The sequence below is a fragment of the Haemaphysalis longicornis genome, unplaced genomic scaffold (genome assembly GCF_048455015.1).
Source record: "Haemaphysalis longicornis isolate Haplotype H1 unplaced genomic scaffold, Haemaphysalis longicornis Haplotype H1 scaffold_2, whole genome shotgun sequence".
In the NCBI taxonomy this organism is placed as follows: domain Eukaryota; kingdom Metazoa; phylum Arthropoda; class Arachnida; order Ixodida; family Ixodidae; genus Haemaphysalis; species Haemaphysalis longicornis.
The window spans coordinates 189,258,238-189,277,912 of NW_027526295.1; the positions used below are offsets into that span (position 1 = coordinate 189,258,238).

A 19,675-nucleotide genomic window follows, 5' to 3' on the forward strand; every position below is an offset into this window, starting at 1 on the left:
GCAGCGAGCTCTGAAAGCAACGAGCTGTCAGCAGTTGCTGATCTGAGTATCCTGCGGAGGAACCAACATTAGAAGAACGAAGCTTTTATGCTCTGTATAGCGACTGCAAATGGCGAGAGGCCTGAGTTTGAAAACAACTTAGGCGGGTCTCCGAGCTCTCCTCACGCGCCATTGTTTATCTGGAGAAAAGCCGATTACAACGCAAGAGGAGAAAGTAGACTGTCAAGAGGGCCTATATATGTGGCCGGAATCAAAAGCTGTGGTTGCTGATAGTCACGTACCGCAAAAAAAAAAAACGAAAAAAATAACACCGTCACGGATGGTGAGATAGAGCTTGGCAGACAATAAGAAACTGGGGATTGCTGAAAGCTGTTTACGGCAGCCCCTGGAAAAAGGAATCTAAGGAATTATTCTTAGAGAGAGGCCGGCCCAATAGATGTCACTTTGCTTCCAGGAATCTCGGGTTCTGAGATAAAAGAGTGTTGAGAATCACAAGAAAAAAGAAAAGCTTAGTGCGTACATTATCACTGAATAGACTGCTGTGCTTGAGATCCTTAAGGCGCTTACTATGCTTGTGAATGTGTACATCCCTTCAAAATGTTTACGCTGAAGCCTTTCCAACAGTAAGACCGGAACAAGAGCGGACCGCCGGACTATACTTATCTACTTCTGCAACACTGACATTAGCGGAGTTGACAGCGGAGTTGACTCCTTAATTAATACTGCGATATTCCCTCGTATCTCATTCGCAATTCCCGCTTTTTCTCAGGTACTTAAGGGCCGATATACGTTATGGCGATATCACCAACGGATTTCTGGTTAAGCTGACCCCAGCTAGACCATCGCCTGAGCTCTATATTTACGGAAGACAGGAAGGCAAAAGCTGTGAGCTAGGAATCACGCACTAAAATGATTGGTTAAAGCGTAGGTTGACAAACAAGGGAAGGCGTTAAAAGCGTATTTACACAATATTCAATTAGCTCTATCAAGCAAATACCAGACAGAACGCATCGAAAATGTAACCTCGTGAAGTCGGAAACCTTTTAGGTGGCTTAAACTCCATTCTGGACTTTCGCGTGCAAGATCTTGAAGCGCAACTGCTAGTTCGATTCAAAAAGGGCGATACGAGAAGGGAATTTCTCTGCTCGGTCATTTCTCCCTTTGCTCAAAGGATCAATTGAATCCCCGCGCCATGATCGTGCGCTGAACAGCACTAGTATCGATGCTGATTGCATAAATGGGAGAAAATATGAGAATATGAGAGTTTTAATTTTTTTACAGCGGTCCAAAGTTCACATGGGTACGTTTGTAGGAGTAAGTTGAGAAGCAAAGCAGCAGCCATGTGCAAAACACTTAGTTTACCAAGTTAGCGATGTCCATCACTAACAGTATAAAGAGCCCCCTAAACGTTCTTTTTTAGAAATAAAACGCACTAAGTAGGGGTGTCGGTTCAAAAAATAGTTAGTCAGAACTATACTTAACAAAATCAGTGCTCAGGGTGAATTGCGTGTCTGTATTAACGAAACCATTTACGGGAACGCCGTGGTAATGTTTGAAAATTGATCTTGTGTGTCCGTTGAGAACTTCATCTTAGAGCTTTATCTCAATAATACCTTATTCGCCATTGGTGTCTGCTTGTGCCTTCCAACGTCAAGGCACCTGCATTGAACACAGTGTTTCAGCTATTTGTTGTAACGTATTTTTGCTTTCGTCGAATGGGCTTTCGAACGGGCTCTTTCTGACGACGTGGTTAAGCGAAACTTTTTTAAATACGTCGAAAGATCCTTGTTTGATTTAATGGGTTTGAATTAATTGCGCTTGCACAAATGGTGAACATTCCTTTAGTCCCTTTTAGACAACATAGCAAAAGACTTAAATTTATCCATGAACTACGCTTACGTTTGAAGTTCTTTGACATAAGTATTCATCTGCAGAAGGGCCACATTTATTGGCTTTGGTGGTGCCATTCAGTTCCTCAAACACGAAATAGTTCAGCAAACCATCGCATGTTCACGCCTAGAACGTGCTCTCAAGAGGTTCGGCCGTCGCAAAATGCACCAAGCTGTTCAAAAATTGCCGGAGGGGCGTGTTTCAGCTGGTTTTGCGCGCTCAAAGCGACATCCGAGACCATGCTTTGGGATGTGGCTGGTTGGAGGGAGATAAGGGGAAATTTCTCACAAACGACAAAGCCTGAAGGAGTGGCGCAATAAAGGCCTTAGATGCACAAAGTTTCCCGCCCCAATAAGAAGGTGGCAAAAATGCACGGCGTTGTCAACGTCGTTTAAACAACGTCGTCGCTATTTCTGGTCGATTCCTTGCTTCGCAGTGAGTCCTGTGAGCGTTGCTGTTGTTGTGGATGTTGTAGTTGCTGCTGCTGTTGTTGTTCTTGTTGCTGTTGTCATTGCTGTATTTCTATGTGGTGGTTGTTGCTGCTGTAAAATTCTTGATTCAGCCGTTTGAAGAGAGAGTGGTTCCCGATTCCAAGAATCCGCGAGGTGAACTGGCAGCCTGTGATGAGTGCATAGGCTTAGATTTGGAGCAGCAACGGCATGTGTTTCTCACGTTGCTGTTTCCAGTTGCCCGGCCATGACGAATTTTCACCGACTTCTACGTCTTAAAACAGGGCACGAAACTCGAATACGAAACCAGGAATTATAGTTTTTCCTCAGCATGGATTCGGGGACGATTACGAATGACTTTGGCCTCAGAAGCAGTGGGGCTCAATTCAAAACACTCAGCTTCCGAAGTGGCATTTCATTTTTCACGTATGAAGTTGCCATCGCATGAACCGTGATACCGGTGACGCCTACACACGGCATTGGATACAAGGCAATGCAAACGCGGCGGCAGCAGACATACGCCGAGAAATGCCCCCCCATAATAATGAATTGACAGCCGTCACTGTACTAAGTGCTATCCAATACATATCATAGAGACGCATAAGTCCGATGCATCAGTTGTAACGAGTGCCACGTAGAAAAAACCACGGCCGGTTTAACGAGCTCGGCCAATTCACTATTATTCTTCAGCCCACCAACTCAGTTTCGCACATCGACGCGAGTGGGCTGGCCAAGCTGTCACTGCGCCGTAACGGCCACAGCCTTTGAGAAAAAGGTTTTCTCTTGACGCGCACGTCTATAGTAGGACATGTTTAACACGCGGTCGCGAGACACACACACACAAAAGGCGCGGTTGTTGCCCCGCTTGTCACGCACTGCAGGCAGGAAAGGCAGCGAGGCGGAAAAAGAGTTTCTCAATGCAGGCTTTTCCGTTCCATTGCACCCTCACGTCTCGTTGAGCTGCACGCCGCCGCAACGCGTGAAGACAAACGTACAGGAGGAGAGCAGAAAATGATGAAACAGGCGTCAAATGTCACTGTCTGGTCGCACAATGCGCGCCAGTGTTGCAACACCCTGTAAACGGGGGCAATCGAGGCATTGCACTACATTTTTACTGCTTCCGCACTGGCCAGGGCTTCTGGGACCGTGCATGGGGCCAAGTAAGGCCAAACGTATACCCGTGCCTTCGTTCTATCTCGCTTTTCTTTTGGGAATAATCTACTTGGTTCCCAACGAAGGCTTAAACGGAACAGCCTTCTGGCAAACCTGTTGTCTGTAGATTCCGGTTTCAGGAGGGCGCGCAATAAATGTCCGAAGTTTCGTTTTACATTTCCAGCCTTCCTCCACTCTATCCTCCAGCGAAGGAGATACTTGAAATCGATTTGCCCACGCATTAGCTTTGCGGAATCCTCCCTTCAGCTGAGTGGAGGGAGCGAATGGAGTGGAGGGGGGACTCAAAATACGGCCCCTCTATTTACTCCACTTGCAGCGATCACTTTGATGTACTAGAAGTGCTGTCACAGACAGTAGCGACAACATCAGGATGTTGCCACGATTGTCGCAACATTCCTAAGCAAGTGCGTCTTTTGATGTCTCGTTCAACAGAATCACATAAAGCGCCGTTTGTTAGATCTATAGCTCCACCCCTGCGCAAAGCAGGAAGAAAAACGTAAAGGAAGGAACGAACACAGGCTGAACACAGTTTAAGTAAGAAGAAGAAGAATAATTCCTCCTAAAAATATTCTATATATCTATATATATCTTTATCTTTATATATCTTTGAAATATTGGTTTCACTTTTTTAGTCATTTAACAAACAGGCATTTCATATTATTTGATTGATATTAGAACTGTCGCATAAATTCGCCTAACCTTTTTTTTGGCTCGCAACTTCACCCAAGTCTCTCTATTTTTAATGTTTATTCCTTATCAGGCACTGCTAAAGCATTCAGCTTTCTTTAGTTTGGAGGACATTAGCCGTCGTCTTTACAAAAGAAAAGTTTTATTTCATTCCTGTCTGATTTTGACGGACACCATTGACATAAGCGTGCGTCCCAACTCGTTTGCTCTCATTTTCATGTTATCATTTTCAGTTCAGTTCAGTTTCTATTTCCCAGAAACTGCTGTGGTTCCCCGGGTAAAAGCTGCCTTAGCAGCTTGACAAAGCCCTTGAAACCACTTACTAGGCAATAGCAGCAAGCACATGAAAGTGTAATCAAATTGCAATTACATAATCATGTAGAGTAACACAAGAAGCATACAAATTTTAAGAAAGTATCATGGACAATAAAGCATAAGCTATGCAAATTAACGAAATGTGCATAGACAACAGTGCATCTACATTCTGTCTACACGTAAGTATTAAACAGTAGTAATGCTTTGTAGTATTCACAGAGAAAAATGAAATATGTACATAAACATTATGAGCAAACACACAAGACATACCTAAATTACGATGTAAAAATTACAAGTACAGGATAGTAAAAGCATCAACAGCACCAAAAAGCAACTATGTACTTAAATGTCAGTCCACCTGAGTGAAAAAGCTCCGTAGTTTTTTTTTTTTTTTTTTGCTAGCTATCTTTGTATGCCGATATTTATTGAGTAATAATGACCCTACTTGCACATTTGACCCTACTTGCCCATATTTCTCCCCGTCGGCATCGACCGCAGATATCTACCACCTTCTGTGGACTCGCCGTTGTCAGCAGCGCTCCCGACATCGGCAGTTAAACGGTGCTGAACTATATCCAGGCCAACCTCCCGACTACGAAGGCTGGCTCTTTGGGTCGTATCCCCGCAATTCTTAGTCTTTATTACTGAGAACGACTTGTTCCAGTACATATAACAATACTCGCCTCCACCGTACTAGGCTGCAAGGCAAACTTTCGTACAAAAAAGTACAATTACGGTAAGCTTGATGACTAGTGAAGGAGAGGTGACACAAAGTTTCTAACAAAGCTAAGAACTCTTGGCCATCTCTTCCTTCTACGCCACGAACTTAACGTTCGGCCCGATGGCCAGGGAGACTTGGCGTCGGCCTGTCAACGCCAGCAGTGTTGCAACGGCAGCTCTCTCCACGCGCTGTCTCCGCTCTCTCATTTTCTGCCCTTATGGGTCTCTCTCTGTTCACGAATCGACCCTGAAATCTTGCCGACATGCCCCAAACACTGCGCATGAATCGAAACCATCAAGGGGAGCTATATTCGCCAGGGACGCGTGCGGCCAGCGCATAACAGCTCCTCTTTCTTTCTTTTTCTGCATAGTTAAGCTCAACCGAACATGATCGGGTCTAGGAAGCATAAATTACCCGGCGGCAGGTATTGCCAGCAGTGCGACCCCCTATTTGTTGTTTCTTTTTTTGCTCGAAAACTTTTTTTTAATTTTTTTGCTTGCTTCATCGCAGATGCCGTAGTTCTAACTTCTATTTTTGTGTTTAAGAAAAATCTTATGGGTATTTAAAACTAAAAGCACTGCCTCCCTCGGTTTTGAACGTATACATAACCTTAAATGTGCCCAAGGGTTTCTTTTCGCTAAACAATGATCGCATGTATGAACCATGTCACTAGTACTAGCTGATGGTACAGCTGTCCGCCTGTATATTCTTTGTGTTTTACACTATGGCACAGGAAGTCTTTTTTTTTTTTTTTTTTTTACCGAAACCGCCCCCGTTATCTGACATCCACCTGAGAATCTGATGCCAAGACATTTACGGCTGAAAACATGCCGGCGGTTTGTGCATATGAAATGTTAGCACAACTGACCGATGAGCACCGCGGCGAAATCGCAATGCTGGGCGCTGCGGCTCGCTAGCATGCCAGACAGAGTACCGGTGGTATTACATGTGTGCAGCGTGTGAAGCGGTGGCTGGAAAGCGGTGTTCGTAAAGGGTTGCTCGCTTTAAAGGACGCCAGGAACTAAATATAGTATCGGGCGTCACAATGGCCACAAATGGAATTCAATAAACACTTATTTAAACAGTTTTCGCAGTACTGGTCGACTTCCTCGGTTCATGGAGCCGTGGACACCAGCTGCCCGCGCCACCTTTGTGGTTAGCTAGCGCTAGACGTCCATGGTCGGGTTGGAAACCAGGGCCAGTCATGGTGGATGACGTGATTGCAGTGGCCGCGGAGCTGGCCTCTACCTTCACCGCTGTAGTGGTCGAAGCTGGTTAGGACGGTCCCGTAATATGTGCTGTAGCATATTCGCTTCATTTTCACAGTATTGCCATTGACGCTGGAATGGCCCAGGGTGCATCGCATGATGTGCAGTGTTGGTATGTTTTGTAAGCAGTGCCATCTCATGGAAAAATAGTTTAGGCGCGGAACAACGATGACTCTTCCCTTGCCCTAGAAGTAAGAAGTCAGGGCCGCGTGTTCCTTCTACCATCCGCATGGCGCGCATACCTGCGTTCGGCGATAACGCGCCAATATCCCGGAGCCACCCTTAGATTGGTGGATTGCGCTTTCACCGCTACAACATAAGGCTTGTGATAACACCGTACTGACAAGGACCTATAGAAGCTGAGGTTTCTTGCCCCCACTCTTGCAAAGAAAGTGGAGAAATAGTACACAGAATCCCTTTCTAAAACACGGTGGACGGATACGTGGAGTAGTTCACGTCTTCAGTTCCGAACTAAGCTGAGAAACTCTGCTCGAGCACGCAGTGAACTTCTCATTTATGAAAACGCATATTTTTTTCGGCGTCAAGTTTCTACCATGCGTTGGGAAATTGTTCTTCAGAACACCGACATGCAACCTTAATTACCATGGGCGTAAGTGGCGCTCCTGTTCGGCACTGACATGGTGTTTTTTTTTGTTGTTCTTTTCGCACACTCGAAAGGCACCACCTACGCAAGTTGAGCCTAGCACGGGGAAGGATAAAAAAGAAAGAAAGGAAACAAAAGATACCGAAGAACACTCGGGCTGGCTTGCTGGCAGAAGCCGAAACGCAGACTTATCAAAAGTGACAGGCGTGCTCTATGGATGGCGAACGAAGTCCCGGAGACGCACGTGCAATCCTCTCAACGCTTCATTAGGAAAGGACAACTGCGAAGAAAGAAATACGCACCAGTGATTCCGGAAGGCTGTTCGAGCAATCGGCACGCGTTCCGCAGTTTCAAGGTCCGCATTCTGAGAAAGCCGATCTGTCATGCAGGTGGTTTACTTCCCGAGAAGTCCTTGCGCAAACGATGTGGCTGTGGAACTGCAAGGAACTCACTGGACGCATTCCAAAGTAAGCTAGATGTTTTTCGGCATATCGAATTGCGAACAAGGCATGCGAAGAAAAATGACAGTCCGTAACAGCGGGGCGCCGATTCGTGCATGACGGCTCAACGTCGTTCCGACTGCTCATTTTGCAACGCACGTAATTTGGAGGTTGTCTTCGGGCCATTTCTGGCCTATCTGGATGCGCTCGGGTTCACGTTTAACGTATACGTCGCCTTCGCACCGTCACAGTGCCAGGTTGTGCGTGTGTGCAGTGGCCGTTAAAAGTCGTTAAGGTTTTTCTTTTTTTTTTTTTGCAAGCACTGTGAACGCTGCGCCAACTTCTTTTTTCTGCTTCAAGGTTCTGTGAACATGTGGTTGCTCCGTTATTTTATTATTTTAAACTCCTTCGGCACAAGTTTTTCTACCTTTGTATTTCCATTAATGGTTTTTATATTCTTATATAGACGTTCTGCGCTCCCCCCCCCCCCCTTTTTTTTTTTGCTTCTGTGCAGATTGCGGTGGTGCTATCCGTGCGTTTCACTTAATGTAATTCCTTTTTATTTTGGCGGATTCCCGCCCTTGTTTTGTCCACTCTTTCCTGCATTCTTTTTTAACAAAGGCTGGCAGTAGCCTTGAAATAAAAATAAATAAGTTAATAAACTGTACCGCAGTGACGGCCAACAGGAGGGAGTACTAACGCACTTTGTACGACAAGGTGGTTGATGACATGCTTTTGATTCTTCCTTATAGTCGATGTCAAACGGAGTCCGAAATGTCTGAGAGCCCGATGCTGCCAATTCGCTGACGAGTAAGGTTGGCACGAGGAAGCAACGGTTAGAATTAGCCGCTGTCTGGAACACGTGACGGGTTGGGCTATGGTATGAATGTCCCTTCGGCAGCAACTATGTCGTAGAGGACTTCTTACTTTAATGCCGTATGCGCATTCAGGGTCGCTCTCACGCATTTGCATAATGAGTTCGTAACGTTATTATCATAATTATTAATTGTATGCCTACGGCAGTGAGAGAACCCTGGTTCGAACCGGCTGTTGGGTGATGGCTTTGTTTTCAATAGCGATGAACTGCACGCATGCATTGGTAGTATACCTTTGCAACGCTACTCCCGGTGATGACTTAAGGGGCAGAAATTTGGTTGACTTACTTACTTTCGTTTACTTACTTAACGAGGTATGAAAACAACAATGATAGCAATGACGCGTAGAGATAGGCAACGAGCCTCCTGGTAGAAACATACGAGCTGAAATTAAGAAACAAAGATGTGCATAGGTTGAACACCTAATCAATAGCGCTAACGACCGGTGAAACCGACAGGGTAAGCGAGTGACTACGTTAAGATTGGGCTGGAATAAGAAGCAGACAGATAACTCGATGGAGGAATGACATAAGAAAATCCGGTGGCCAATAATGAATCCGGGCAGCGCAGGATAGGAGCGTTTGGAAGTCGACGGAGGAGGCCTTCGCATTGCAGTGAACATAAACAAGCTGAATATATATTATTATGATGATGCTGAATGGTGATGATGACAAATGCAATTGTGGTGATGTTGTGTCGGTGTTAGCTCACTTTAGCCATATAAGAGTTTCGGGCTTCCATAAGCCTCTCTGTGAGGTAGGCTTCTGCAGGTATTATTTGCCAAAAACGCATCATGTAGCCAGCTACAGGCCCGTGCCATCCACCCTAAGCCAATAATTCACATATGCAGGCATAGCAAAAACTCACTTTGACAATTGTCCTCTTGGTTTAAAGCGATTACCGTAAGAGGCACTGCATACAATATTTTTGGCGAATAATCATGATAGCACAGCCGCGTAAACCGACAGATGTTGTAGTTCATATCAGCTGAGGGTGATTGCCTGTCATGTCCCTTTTTCCTGCAAATAGGTTTGAATAAACGTATGAAGGGCTAACTATCATAAACATGAATGAAACAAATTAAAGTTCTCGCTGCCGTCTACCTTACTCGTAAATGGGCAAGCGATTTGTAATCATTCGCCTCTGCACTGTCAAAATTCAAAATACCTCAAACTTCAGAATACCTGCCGTATTTTTTCTGTCTGTGAACGAATGGCTTATGAGTTACAATTCATTTTCAGGGGCTTTACTTGGAAAGTTTGAACGTCGCTCCATTCAGCTTGTGGGCAACGGGACAACATCGGTAAGTACCGAACATGTTGTTTCTCTCCCTAATACCTTGCCCTAAAGACAATAACCTAATTATTAACTGCTCACGCATTTAGCCGTTCTTGCGACAGCGTTCGTTTGATGTCACTCGTGAAACAATTTGGGCATGAACATAAGTAACGCGTGATACGCATGTACTTGCGTTTACCTGGAACTAAGAAAACAATAGGATAACCCAAAACACCACCTTATATTACTCAAAGTTTGAAACCCCGTAGACTTATTGTACCGCCGTTAGGCTCTGCTGCGAAAATGATGCAAGCGCTATAGGCAAACAGAGCGGTTAGCGCGGCCAAGCAGGCCAAAGAGGCAAATGACAACGCGGAGCTTATAACTACTTAATAAATCTGGTCCGCGCTGTCGAACTATGCGATTAAGGCAATCCTGCCCTACTGAAACGTTCCGTATATACGGAATTATGGGAACACGGATTTCACACGAAGTATAACGCCCCCACAATTAACTAAAGTAGATATTATTTTTATAAAGAAGGGGTTCATATGAATTCGCGCAGTAAGAATATTTGGCACAGTTTTCGTCTTTTTATCTTCAATAATAACGAAAATCACGCTCCGTATGTTTTCCCTATGCTCCGTATATACGGAATTCATACGGACAATGATTTGGCGGTTCTAGTGAACGTAATGACATAAAATCGGTGTCAAATTTTTCGACACGTATGAAGTATTTTATTTCATATATTTCCCACAAATATTCTAATTTGTATGGCGGCTTTGTGCCATGGTAGGAAAGTACTCTTTACTCCAAATAATTCCGTATATATGGAAACTTTCAGGAGTGTGACTTCTTGATTTATGACATATCGCAGCACTGGTCTCATTTCGGGGCCTAATTTTATGTCGCTCTGGTTTTGCCATGCTCAGACTGCTGACACCAACGCCGCATTGTAAGATTAAGGCGCGTGAAATTACCCTTCACGCAACCGGCCTGGCAGAAGCTTCAGAGGAGGTCCTTGCGTGACGATGGTACGACGATTGCAATAACAGCCCAAACCTAGCGTTGTCCGTGAATGCGCCCCCTTAAAAACGGCGATGGGTGGCACGGGAGCAATGTGAGAAAGTTGATCCACGGAAATTTTTAAAGCAAAGCTTTACTACTTTCGTCCAGCGATTTCCTGGAGGATGCGCAAGGTGACCTTTTTACCGAAGACACGCCCCCAGCGACACACCCCTCGAAGCGCATCGCGTGACAAGCCGGGCCCGCTGTCGGTACTGCGCACAAGTCCACGTTTTCAATCGTTCTGCGCAGCCCGAGAGCGGCAGTCGCCGCCGCCGCTGCGCCGGCAGCTCACCACTCCAGCAGCCTTTCATGCGTACGGCGCTGGGTCGTTTCGGGCAACGTGACTTGTTTCGCGCCCGGCGAAGACGATGGTGCTCCGCCTTGAATGAACGCCGCGTTCGCCTAGCCACGGCCGCTCGATGGAGACCTAGTTTCCATCGAGTGGCCGTGGCTAGGCCACGGCCATCGAGCTGCCGTGGCCTAGCCTCCTTGTGTGAGCGTCGCACGGAACCGAACGGCTTGGAGATGTTGTCGGCAATACAGCTAAACCAAAGGTAAACCAAGCGAAACCAAGCCTCAACTAGACTAAGCCAAGCTTTTGCTTTGCATACCCAAGCTTAGCTGAGCTAAGCCGCAGCCATGTTTTAGCGTGTGTGTTCTAGGCAGTTACCGTTGTTGTGAATGCGAATTCCGTTTTCTCAATTGCAGTGGACGAAAATTCGCATTGCTTCATTAAAGAAACTTCGTCTCGAGTGTGGTTTGGCAGTAGATGCATCGTTGAGAGCCGCATTCCTCATGATAAAGGCTAACGAGATTGTTCCTGTCGAGTCGTGAGGACAGGTTCATTGCACGACCACAAGGTTTGAAAAATCGTTTAGGCAGCACCGGCGAAATGGCATGCAAGGTTAACACGTCTAACCCCTTTATGCAAATGCGGAACTTGATCCGCGTGAGTTCGTTCTCAAAAGAGCGGGAAAATCTGAAACGAAAGTCGTTTGGAAATATTCAGTTAGTGGCATTTCTAACGCAGCCATATCTAACTAGCCATAACGTAGCCATACTTTACGATGGTTCATAATTTAAAAGAACGGAAACTAGATATAGTTAGCTTCTAATGTGTGCATTAAATTGGGAGTAGCAGCTCTTCTTCGGTAAGATACGTTTTGGAACTAGCCAAATGTGCTCGAAAACCTGTTTTTTTTTTTTTTTTCAATATCTTCGTTAATAACGTTGATTGAAGGCTGGCTTACCAGAAGCAACTGACGATGAACCAAATATATTATACAGCGTGGTGGGATTCCGTGTTAAGCTGCAGTATTAAACTGCCTACCCAAACAAAATAAAGGAAACTTGTTACCCTACAAGATTCTACAGATGGCAAGCGTACGCTTACCTTAATTTTATCAATTTACTTTTGCTAGAGCGTCTCTTGAGGGCACCTGGTATGGGAGCTAACCTGGACTGAAAAAAATGTGACGTGAGAACCAGGCGGATAACAAGGTACAAAAACTGGGAGTGCCGGGTAGGCCCGCGAGAATGTGATTCGCATGTAAAGTGCCTCTTTTCCGCCCTGTTATCAGCCAAGTCGTTGCAGATGCGTAGTTTCCTCGTCATTTCCACGTTCATGCGCCGTTCCGGAAGCTCACATTAACTGCCGGCCCCGTCATTTTCTGAAATAATAGTGCAAAAACGTTTAGTTGTCACTGACAGCATCACGCGTCGACTGTCACTTGCACATCAACGAAATTAGCGCGGTGCGCGGGCGTTTTCTCCTCAGTTGAGTAATTGGTTCTCTGCGCTTCGGCGTCCATTTTACCGTGGCTAACAGCGATGACAGTGGACGATGAAATTACGACGAGTTGTCGCTTCACCCTGTCGGCATGTCTTTTCGACCTCGTCGATCTCGTCGCGGCAGTGCACGTCAGTAACCTTCTTGCCAGAGAGAAACTTTCCACTGGCAAGAGAATGGAAACCTCCCTTGCCAGAGAAAACTTCAGTGACCTTCTTGCCAGAGGAGAAACTTCTAAACAAACTTCGCGCTTTTTTTATTATTTGTTCTGCGCTACGTAATACGGAGTGCTTTAAGATAGACCTCGAAAGACCGCTGCGAGGCCCACGATCGGGTAAAGGCCAATCCCTGTGTGTGGTCGTGTATGGGCTCGCGTCAAATAAAACGCGCTATGCATGGAGTTAATAATATTAGTTTATGACCACGCACTTTCGCGTGCCAGTGCTCTGTATAGAAGCCATGCCAAGAAAAACGTCGCAGTTAGCGCCCACCTAATTGATCAACGCGATGGTAATGCTGTTTTCAAGCTGCAGTTTGAGGAACTTTTAATGTATCCATCCTAATAAAGCTGTTCATGCTTGCAGTATGTTTTGAGCTGCCAGGCGGAAGGCAATGTTTTTAAATGTAGCTGCATTTGTGCAAGAGTTGCGGCAATTCTCCGCCTACCTATGCGTCACATTGAACCCAGTATTGAATGCACCCAACGAGCACAATATTCAGTGACAGGGAACACAATAATGAACCAATAAGTTTTAATCAATCCCTTATCGAACCCACATGGATTAGTGGAGGGAGAAATTGTGTCCGCAAGGAAAGCAACTTCAAGAGCGATTTAGAAATCTACGCTATGGTAAAGGTTGCAAGGCCAGCCTTACAAAGTCTCACGTAACAAATTACGCCACGAATCGCCGCGTGATATGTTTTAGAGTGAATTCACTATAACGTCAGTTACGGCTCTTTTCGGAAACCAGATACTGAAGTTTTCTTGGAATCAGAGGGGCATGCCGACGCCCGACACGGTATGTAGGTCGCAGCTGAACGCAATTAAAATTACCCTACCGTAGTGAAAATTAACATGTGTGTATACATTTATTTCAGCAACCCGCCGTATGGCGCAGCAGCTATAGGGATCGGGAGGCCGTTGTATGGCACAACCGTCGCTTCAGCGAACAGCGCCGCCCGTGGCGAACTGCTCGTGAATGGAATGGCGTTGGCGGTCAGCGCAGCGTGGTTGTGGATGTCTGTCTGTCGTTCTGCTGCGGTACGCCTTAGAAAACGTAAATAACCCCAAGGAGTTTTTCAGATAGGCAAATCTTGAGCGTGGAGGTGACCTTTACGAGGAATTCCAAGTGTGTGATTTACGCCCATACTCAGTAATTACCAATAGCAGACGACGCTCAACGCGCCAAGCTGGATGTCAAGCTGGATGTGCAAGTCCGTTCCTACGTGCAAATTTTTCGTGCCCCTATGTATCGAGATGTCGCGTCGCGTATCGAGGAATAAATTGCAGATAAATGCTCCTACAAAGCTGGTGTGTGGAGCCGATCCAGGAACGCTGCGGCGATGGCCTTTGGCAGTTGATGACGAAACGGCGTCGCGCACAAGAGAAAAACAAAGTTGGCGGGTGCCTTCCAAGATTTTCCCCAAAATAAAAATTGTGATGTACGACGCTCCGTAACTTCATTAACTTCGGTAGAAACGTGTTTAATTTCACACAAATACGCTTACTACAGTCTCCGGGAATCGTTTACAGAATAAATATCGCACTATATATAGTAGGACGCTATTGCTTGCCGTGGAAAAGCAGTGCTTTATAAGACTTGCAATGGTTGCTGGTTAGTTGGTAAATGGTTTTTCAAAAAGAATAACAATTCCTGCGTGTGTAAAGGACGATAGACAGGAATGTGCTAGAAACCTGCCCTCAGTTTCATGACTGAATGCTGCGGTCAAGTTTTACAAGCTGCCACCTACGCTAGAAAAATCATGCACTCCTCCGTCTAACGACGATGATGGTTTATCGCAAAGCTTTCTCGTGTGAGTTTCCTTAGTTGCCTTCTGGATTTAAAGTTTTACTAGTTGAGCTCTGAATTTGACCAGCACGCAGTTTGGTCTTTTGATCGCAGCGTCTTTGACTTTGACCCTTCCCATTCATTCCGCACGAAGAAAGCTTCGCGTTCAACCATAGTCGCCGTTAGCCGGAGGGCTGGATGATCTTTCTGCTGTGCACACCCATACACCCCTCTCTACATCCTAACTGCTTCCAGCGTGCTGGAAATGCGTCTGTGCTGGAGGACTCGGGCTGATGCACGCCTATTTGAGGCAACTAGTCGCGCGTTTTTGGTTTCTTCAGAAGGCGTTACACGATTTTTTTAGGAGCCCGGCTAAGAATACTTAGGCATTGAAAAACACGGGCTAATGTTAATACTGCCATATTTTTTAACTATCGGTTTATTCCACGCAGGTGGTTGAACGGGAAGGGGAAGGGTGATGGTTTGTAGCTCGAGCTGATGGTTGGCTGAATAACCTTGGCTCTTGATAAAAATTGCCCCCACCTCCCCGAAGGGAATCGTGAGGAAGTGCGAATGCATTTCTTGCGCCGAGAGTACACGGCGTAGTAATTCTGCCATCGCCTTGAGAGGCGCAGTACCGGCGAGGAGGAGCTGTCAAGCGAGGGAAGAGGCGCGCGCCGAGGGTGAGTGCAAACCTAACGGGGGGAGAGGCGCGCCAGCTGCAGAGCATGTGACGTCACGGCGCGAGGAGAGGGGGGGCAGACGCAAAGGCGCCAGCGCGCGGTCACGTGGGAGTGTGACGTCACGGCGCGAGGAGCGGTGCGGGAGCCGGCGCGGGCGCGCGCAGCCACGGCGCGAGAGGCGGAGCGCGCGCGGGTCACGTGGGGTGTGACGTCGCTGCGCCGTTGCTACAGACGCTCCTCTCCGCTCCTCGCGCCGTTGCTAGGGGAGAGGAGGAGGAGCGCGGATGACGGCGGATTCAGGGTCGCTTATAAAGTGCATCGCACTTAAAACGACCACTACAAACGTGGGAGTTCCGCTTCGTCTCTCAGTCTCCCATGTGGTCACAGTGCCGCTCACCAAAACTGAAGCCACAAGGCTCACGGGTGCAGAAAGAAAGTGTAAACAGCCGCAACGTTTCCACGGCCACACGGCAATCGATATCGTATGTATGTGCCTTTCTCTTCGAAGCACACGAATCGAGGTCCCCAATTGTCAAGGCTGGTGTGGAAACCGTAGTCATTGAAACCAGCGAAGATAATTTAAAATGGCCGAAATAAAGACTAATATATTAATAATTTTATTCCTACTCAGGCCGCGCGTAGCCAGGCGCAGGACGCAGTAATAAGCGCTCATGGCAATGTAGCCCATTCCTTAACTTAGAAGCGTCCAACAAATTTACCTGTCCGTTAGAGCATTTAGGAAGAAGTGAATACTAATAATACTAGTTTTATTCATACTCAGATCGGGTGGAGCCAAGCGTAGATCGCTGCAAAAAGCGCTCATGTTCATTGTAGCCTGTACCCAACTTTAGAAGCGTCAGGCAAGTTTACGTAGCCGTCATTGCTTATAAGAACCCAGCTCATCTGTCAAGACTTTGTTTCGGCACACATATCCGCCCACAACACCACCAAAACATTTAAAGAACCGAAGCAAACACGGAAAAATCAACGGGAGGCTGCGTAGTCCACTGCCCCGGCTCATTCCACTAACGAAGGGAGCGCCGAGTGATGGCGCCACACGTCCAGCTGCCCAGTCCCTATAGAGGTGTCCTTCTGAGCTCGAGGTCACCGGCTCGACATCCAGGCTGCGGCAGCCGCCTTTCTGATGGAAAAGGGGCCTACGCGTATAAGTGACTTCGGGAAATCATAAATAACCAGCCGCGTCCATGGCACTCGGATTCCCCTGAGCCGGAGTCTGGGCTTCCTCTCCCCAACCCCCGACCCCCTTGTAAAGGCAAATAAATTGCGTTCCACCACCACCAGGGTGGGTTAAAATTCATCCGTAGCCCACGGTGCACCTCGCAGTCTAGATGCAGCTGCTCCAGCGTATATAAGCCGAGTACGATTTAAAGCAGACGTCGCGTGCAAGCAACTAGTGCACTTGGAATGAAAGAATACATCACGCCTATTTCTAGCGCCATAAGTAGAAGCGGGATCTGCATCGACCCAGCGGCGTGAAAAAGAGAAACCGATTTAAAAAGTAGGAACTGTGGAATTGGTAAGAGTTGATATGCAGTGATTTGTTCTGCCTACAAAAGGATAAACAATAATGACCCTATAAATGAAATGAAGCTGGAATCCTGGGGGTCACATAAGCACTTATAAGTAAATGGGGAAACTAGAATGGGCGGGGGAGAAAATGGGTGAAGTGTTAATAGGGAAGCAATAATGAACAATGTTACGCCGTTGGGCCTCCAGTTGAACGTCTCAGGGAGCTCTGTGCCGCGGGGAGAGAGATTTCACGTCAGCAAAACAATGTCCGTCCCAAATTTCAAATCTCTTGAAGGCCGGCAGTTCACGTAAGGCGATGATGAATTAGTCAGTGACTCAGTCACGACAACCTTCCTTTACCAGTACGAACTATAAACACAGATAAAAAGAAATTGAGCAAACCCTACCTGTAAAGGCGCAACCACACGAAGCGATTTTTGCGAGCGTCGCGATGGACGACAGCAGTATGTTGAAGGCGTAACCAATGAAGCGATTCTTGCCAGCGACGCGACAAAACGACGCGACGATACGTAATTACGTTGTTGGGTGACAAGCGAAGTTTTCTGTCAAGCCAGGACGGAGCAAACCGACATAAGAAAGCGACGGCAACCCCTAGCGACAGCACGATCTTGTCGTCAAGGTTATTATACTGGTGTCGCACGTCGCGTCACTGGACAAAATAGCTTCATGGGGTTGCGCCTGAAAGCGTCATGGCTTTGAACGGCGGCTAGTGCAATCAGCGCTGCTTCTTTTCACGTGGGCGCTTTAAGCTTCACAAGGGCTGTCTGACCCCTGCCTTCGAGAATGGGGAAATGCTCTGTGAGAGGTTAACTACGCTGGAGCAAGAAAATAGTGGGCGTATGCAAAATAAATTGGCCGGGGTGTTTTCTTTATTCACAGAGAGACAGCATCAGATATGCATTGTCGTCGTCGTCATCATCATCGTCATCATCTTTAGGCCGTCGGCAAGACGAAGGCCTATCCTATCAAACTTCAACCGCCCCTGTCCTGCACTGCCACTGTTTATTCTTTGCAACTGAATCTCTCTATTAAAGACAAGTCCTTCTTAGGCTACTTAAACCCGAAAATGTTCTGTCCGTCCGCCTGCCTCTCTGTCTGTCTGTCTGTCTGTCTGTCTGTCTGTGTGTCTGTCTGTCTGTCTGTCTGTCTGTCTGTCTGTCTGTCTGTCTGTCTGTCTGTCTGTCTGTCTGTCTGTCTGTCTTACCCTCGGTTCAGCCTTTCAGCAAAAAGTTAAAGGAATACTTGAGCAAAAAGTTTATATAGGCAAGCCTTTCTGAAGCACGAAATCTGGGAATACACTTCATACTTCTCAACATTGCTCAGGAAACAGAAAACATTAGGCATACTTGAGGCAACGCATCAGCAAATAAGCAGTATTCGCAGTCTTATTGTTATTGAACACACAAGGCTGTTTGATATTTCCGATAGCAAATAAAAAGATACGCGCTGTATTTTTACCCGGAAATAGAGCGAACAAGCGACAAGCTTGGACCGCCTGTTCAAAAGTAATGAAAGGTTACGACAGATGGCGCGATAGCAGTGGAACGAGAGGAAATTGAATTGACTTCAGCGAATTTACTCCGTGCTTATTGTGGGACGAGCGAAACGGGGAAAGAAGAGCAGGACAGATGGATGGGGGAAAGAAGAAAGGCATTTACGTGGCAGGGCAGGCAGGGGTCCCAATCTACCGGGATGTGGTGTCATTCGACGCTGCAAGGACTATCCTGGCACGAGTGGTGGAGGCCCCGCCCCACGTGTCCTGTCCGGACGCATCCTACCCGCGGCTTAATTGCTGCAACGTGGGAGCCCGCCTGCACCACCAGGGCCGCCCGGCGACCCCAACCTGCGCTGACTGCCCAGAGTCCGAGACACTCGACCACTTACTGTCCTCTTGCCGCCAGCATGAGACCACGAGGGATGACCTCCGGGCCGCACTCCACCGACTCGGTGCACCAAGCCAGAAGCTGGAAGGCTTCGTGTTCCCCACGGGACCGGACGCCATGCGACGGGGGTCTTCCAACCCTTACTCAACTTCCTGGTCGTGACAGGACTAGCGCAGCGTTTGTAGCCGTCGAGCCTTGAACAAGACGAACGCGACATAGACACAGTCCCCCACTCTCCTCCCTCTCTCCTCTTTCTTTTCTCCCTTCCTATCCTTTGAAACCCGCCCTCCCCTTCCCTGTACTGGGTTGCATAAGGGTGAACTCCCCGCTGAGTTCAAAAATATCCCCAGCTGTTTTCTCTTTCCTCCTTTCTAAATAAACCACCACCACCACCACTGGCTGAAGATTATCTTCTGACAACATTTGCAGCAAATTGAGCTGATACGAGGCCATTTTTTTCGTCCCTTAGTCGAGTTAATGGCCTTCCCCTGCTCCTATCCCATTTACAAGCAGAGATTCTGTTCGCCTGGTGGCCCACCGATTCTCACCTGGGCGGATTGCAAGTACACTTGCCCATGAATTGTATTCGAGCATGCCGTCTGGGCCGAAATCGAGCTCATAGAAAACCAACAAACGCTGCCCTCTGAAAATTCACAGCAAATAACTATCTTCTTTTGGGGGCATAAAAAGTGCAATTATTTGCTGCGTTACGAGTCAGAAGAAAAATTGAAATGGCGGTTTACGATCAGTCATATATATCCCATAGCCCCACACTTCTGTAAAAAAAAAAAAATTAAAAAGCGCCCGCCATCGCCGCCACTCTGGTGAGCCGCGACGTAAAGAAGTGTCATGGAGCCCTTTTTTTCGCGTTATTAAACATTTCAGGATGATTTTCCGGACGTGCTATAGGCAAAACTTGTTTGTTAGCGCTGTGCAACCGCGAGCGAAACTAGTTCATTTATTATTTAACGCTGCCCACCACACCAAGG

General features: G+C 47.0%; 1 protein-coding gene across 3 annotated transcripts in view; it reads left to right on the forward strand.

Moving 5' to 3' along the window:
* The window catches only part of LOC144169668 (calcitonin gene-related peptide type 1 receptor-like), a 527,733-nt gene that overhangs the window by 122,501 nt on the left and 385,557 nt on the right, over positions 1-19,675 (forward strand). Inside the window, exons 2-3 of one of the 3 annotated variants that reach the window (XM_077698942.1) lie at positions 7,497-7,574; positions 9,664-9,725. The exons of 1 other annotated variant lie outside the window; for it this stretch is intronic. The gene's annotated coding sequence lies outside the window, so the exon portion shown is untranslated. The remainder of the gene's footprint in view (positions 1-7,496; positions 7,575-9,663; positions 9,726-19,675) is intronic. One more of the 3 variants, XM_077698941.1, reaches the window with a different exon arrangement.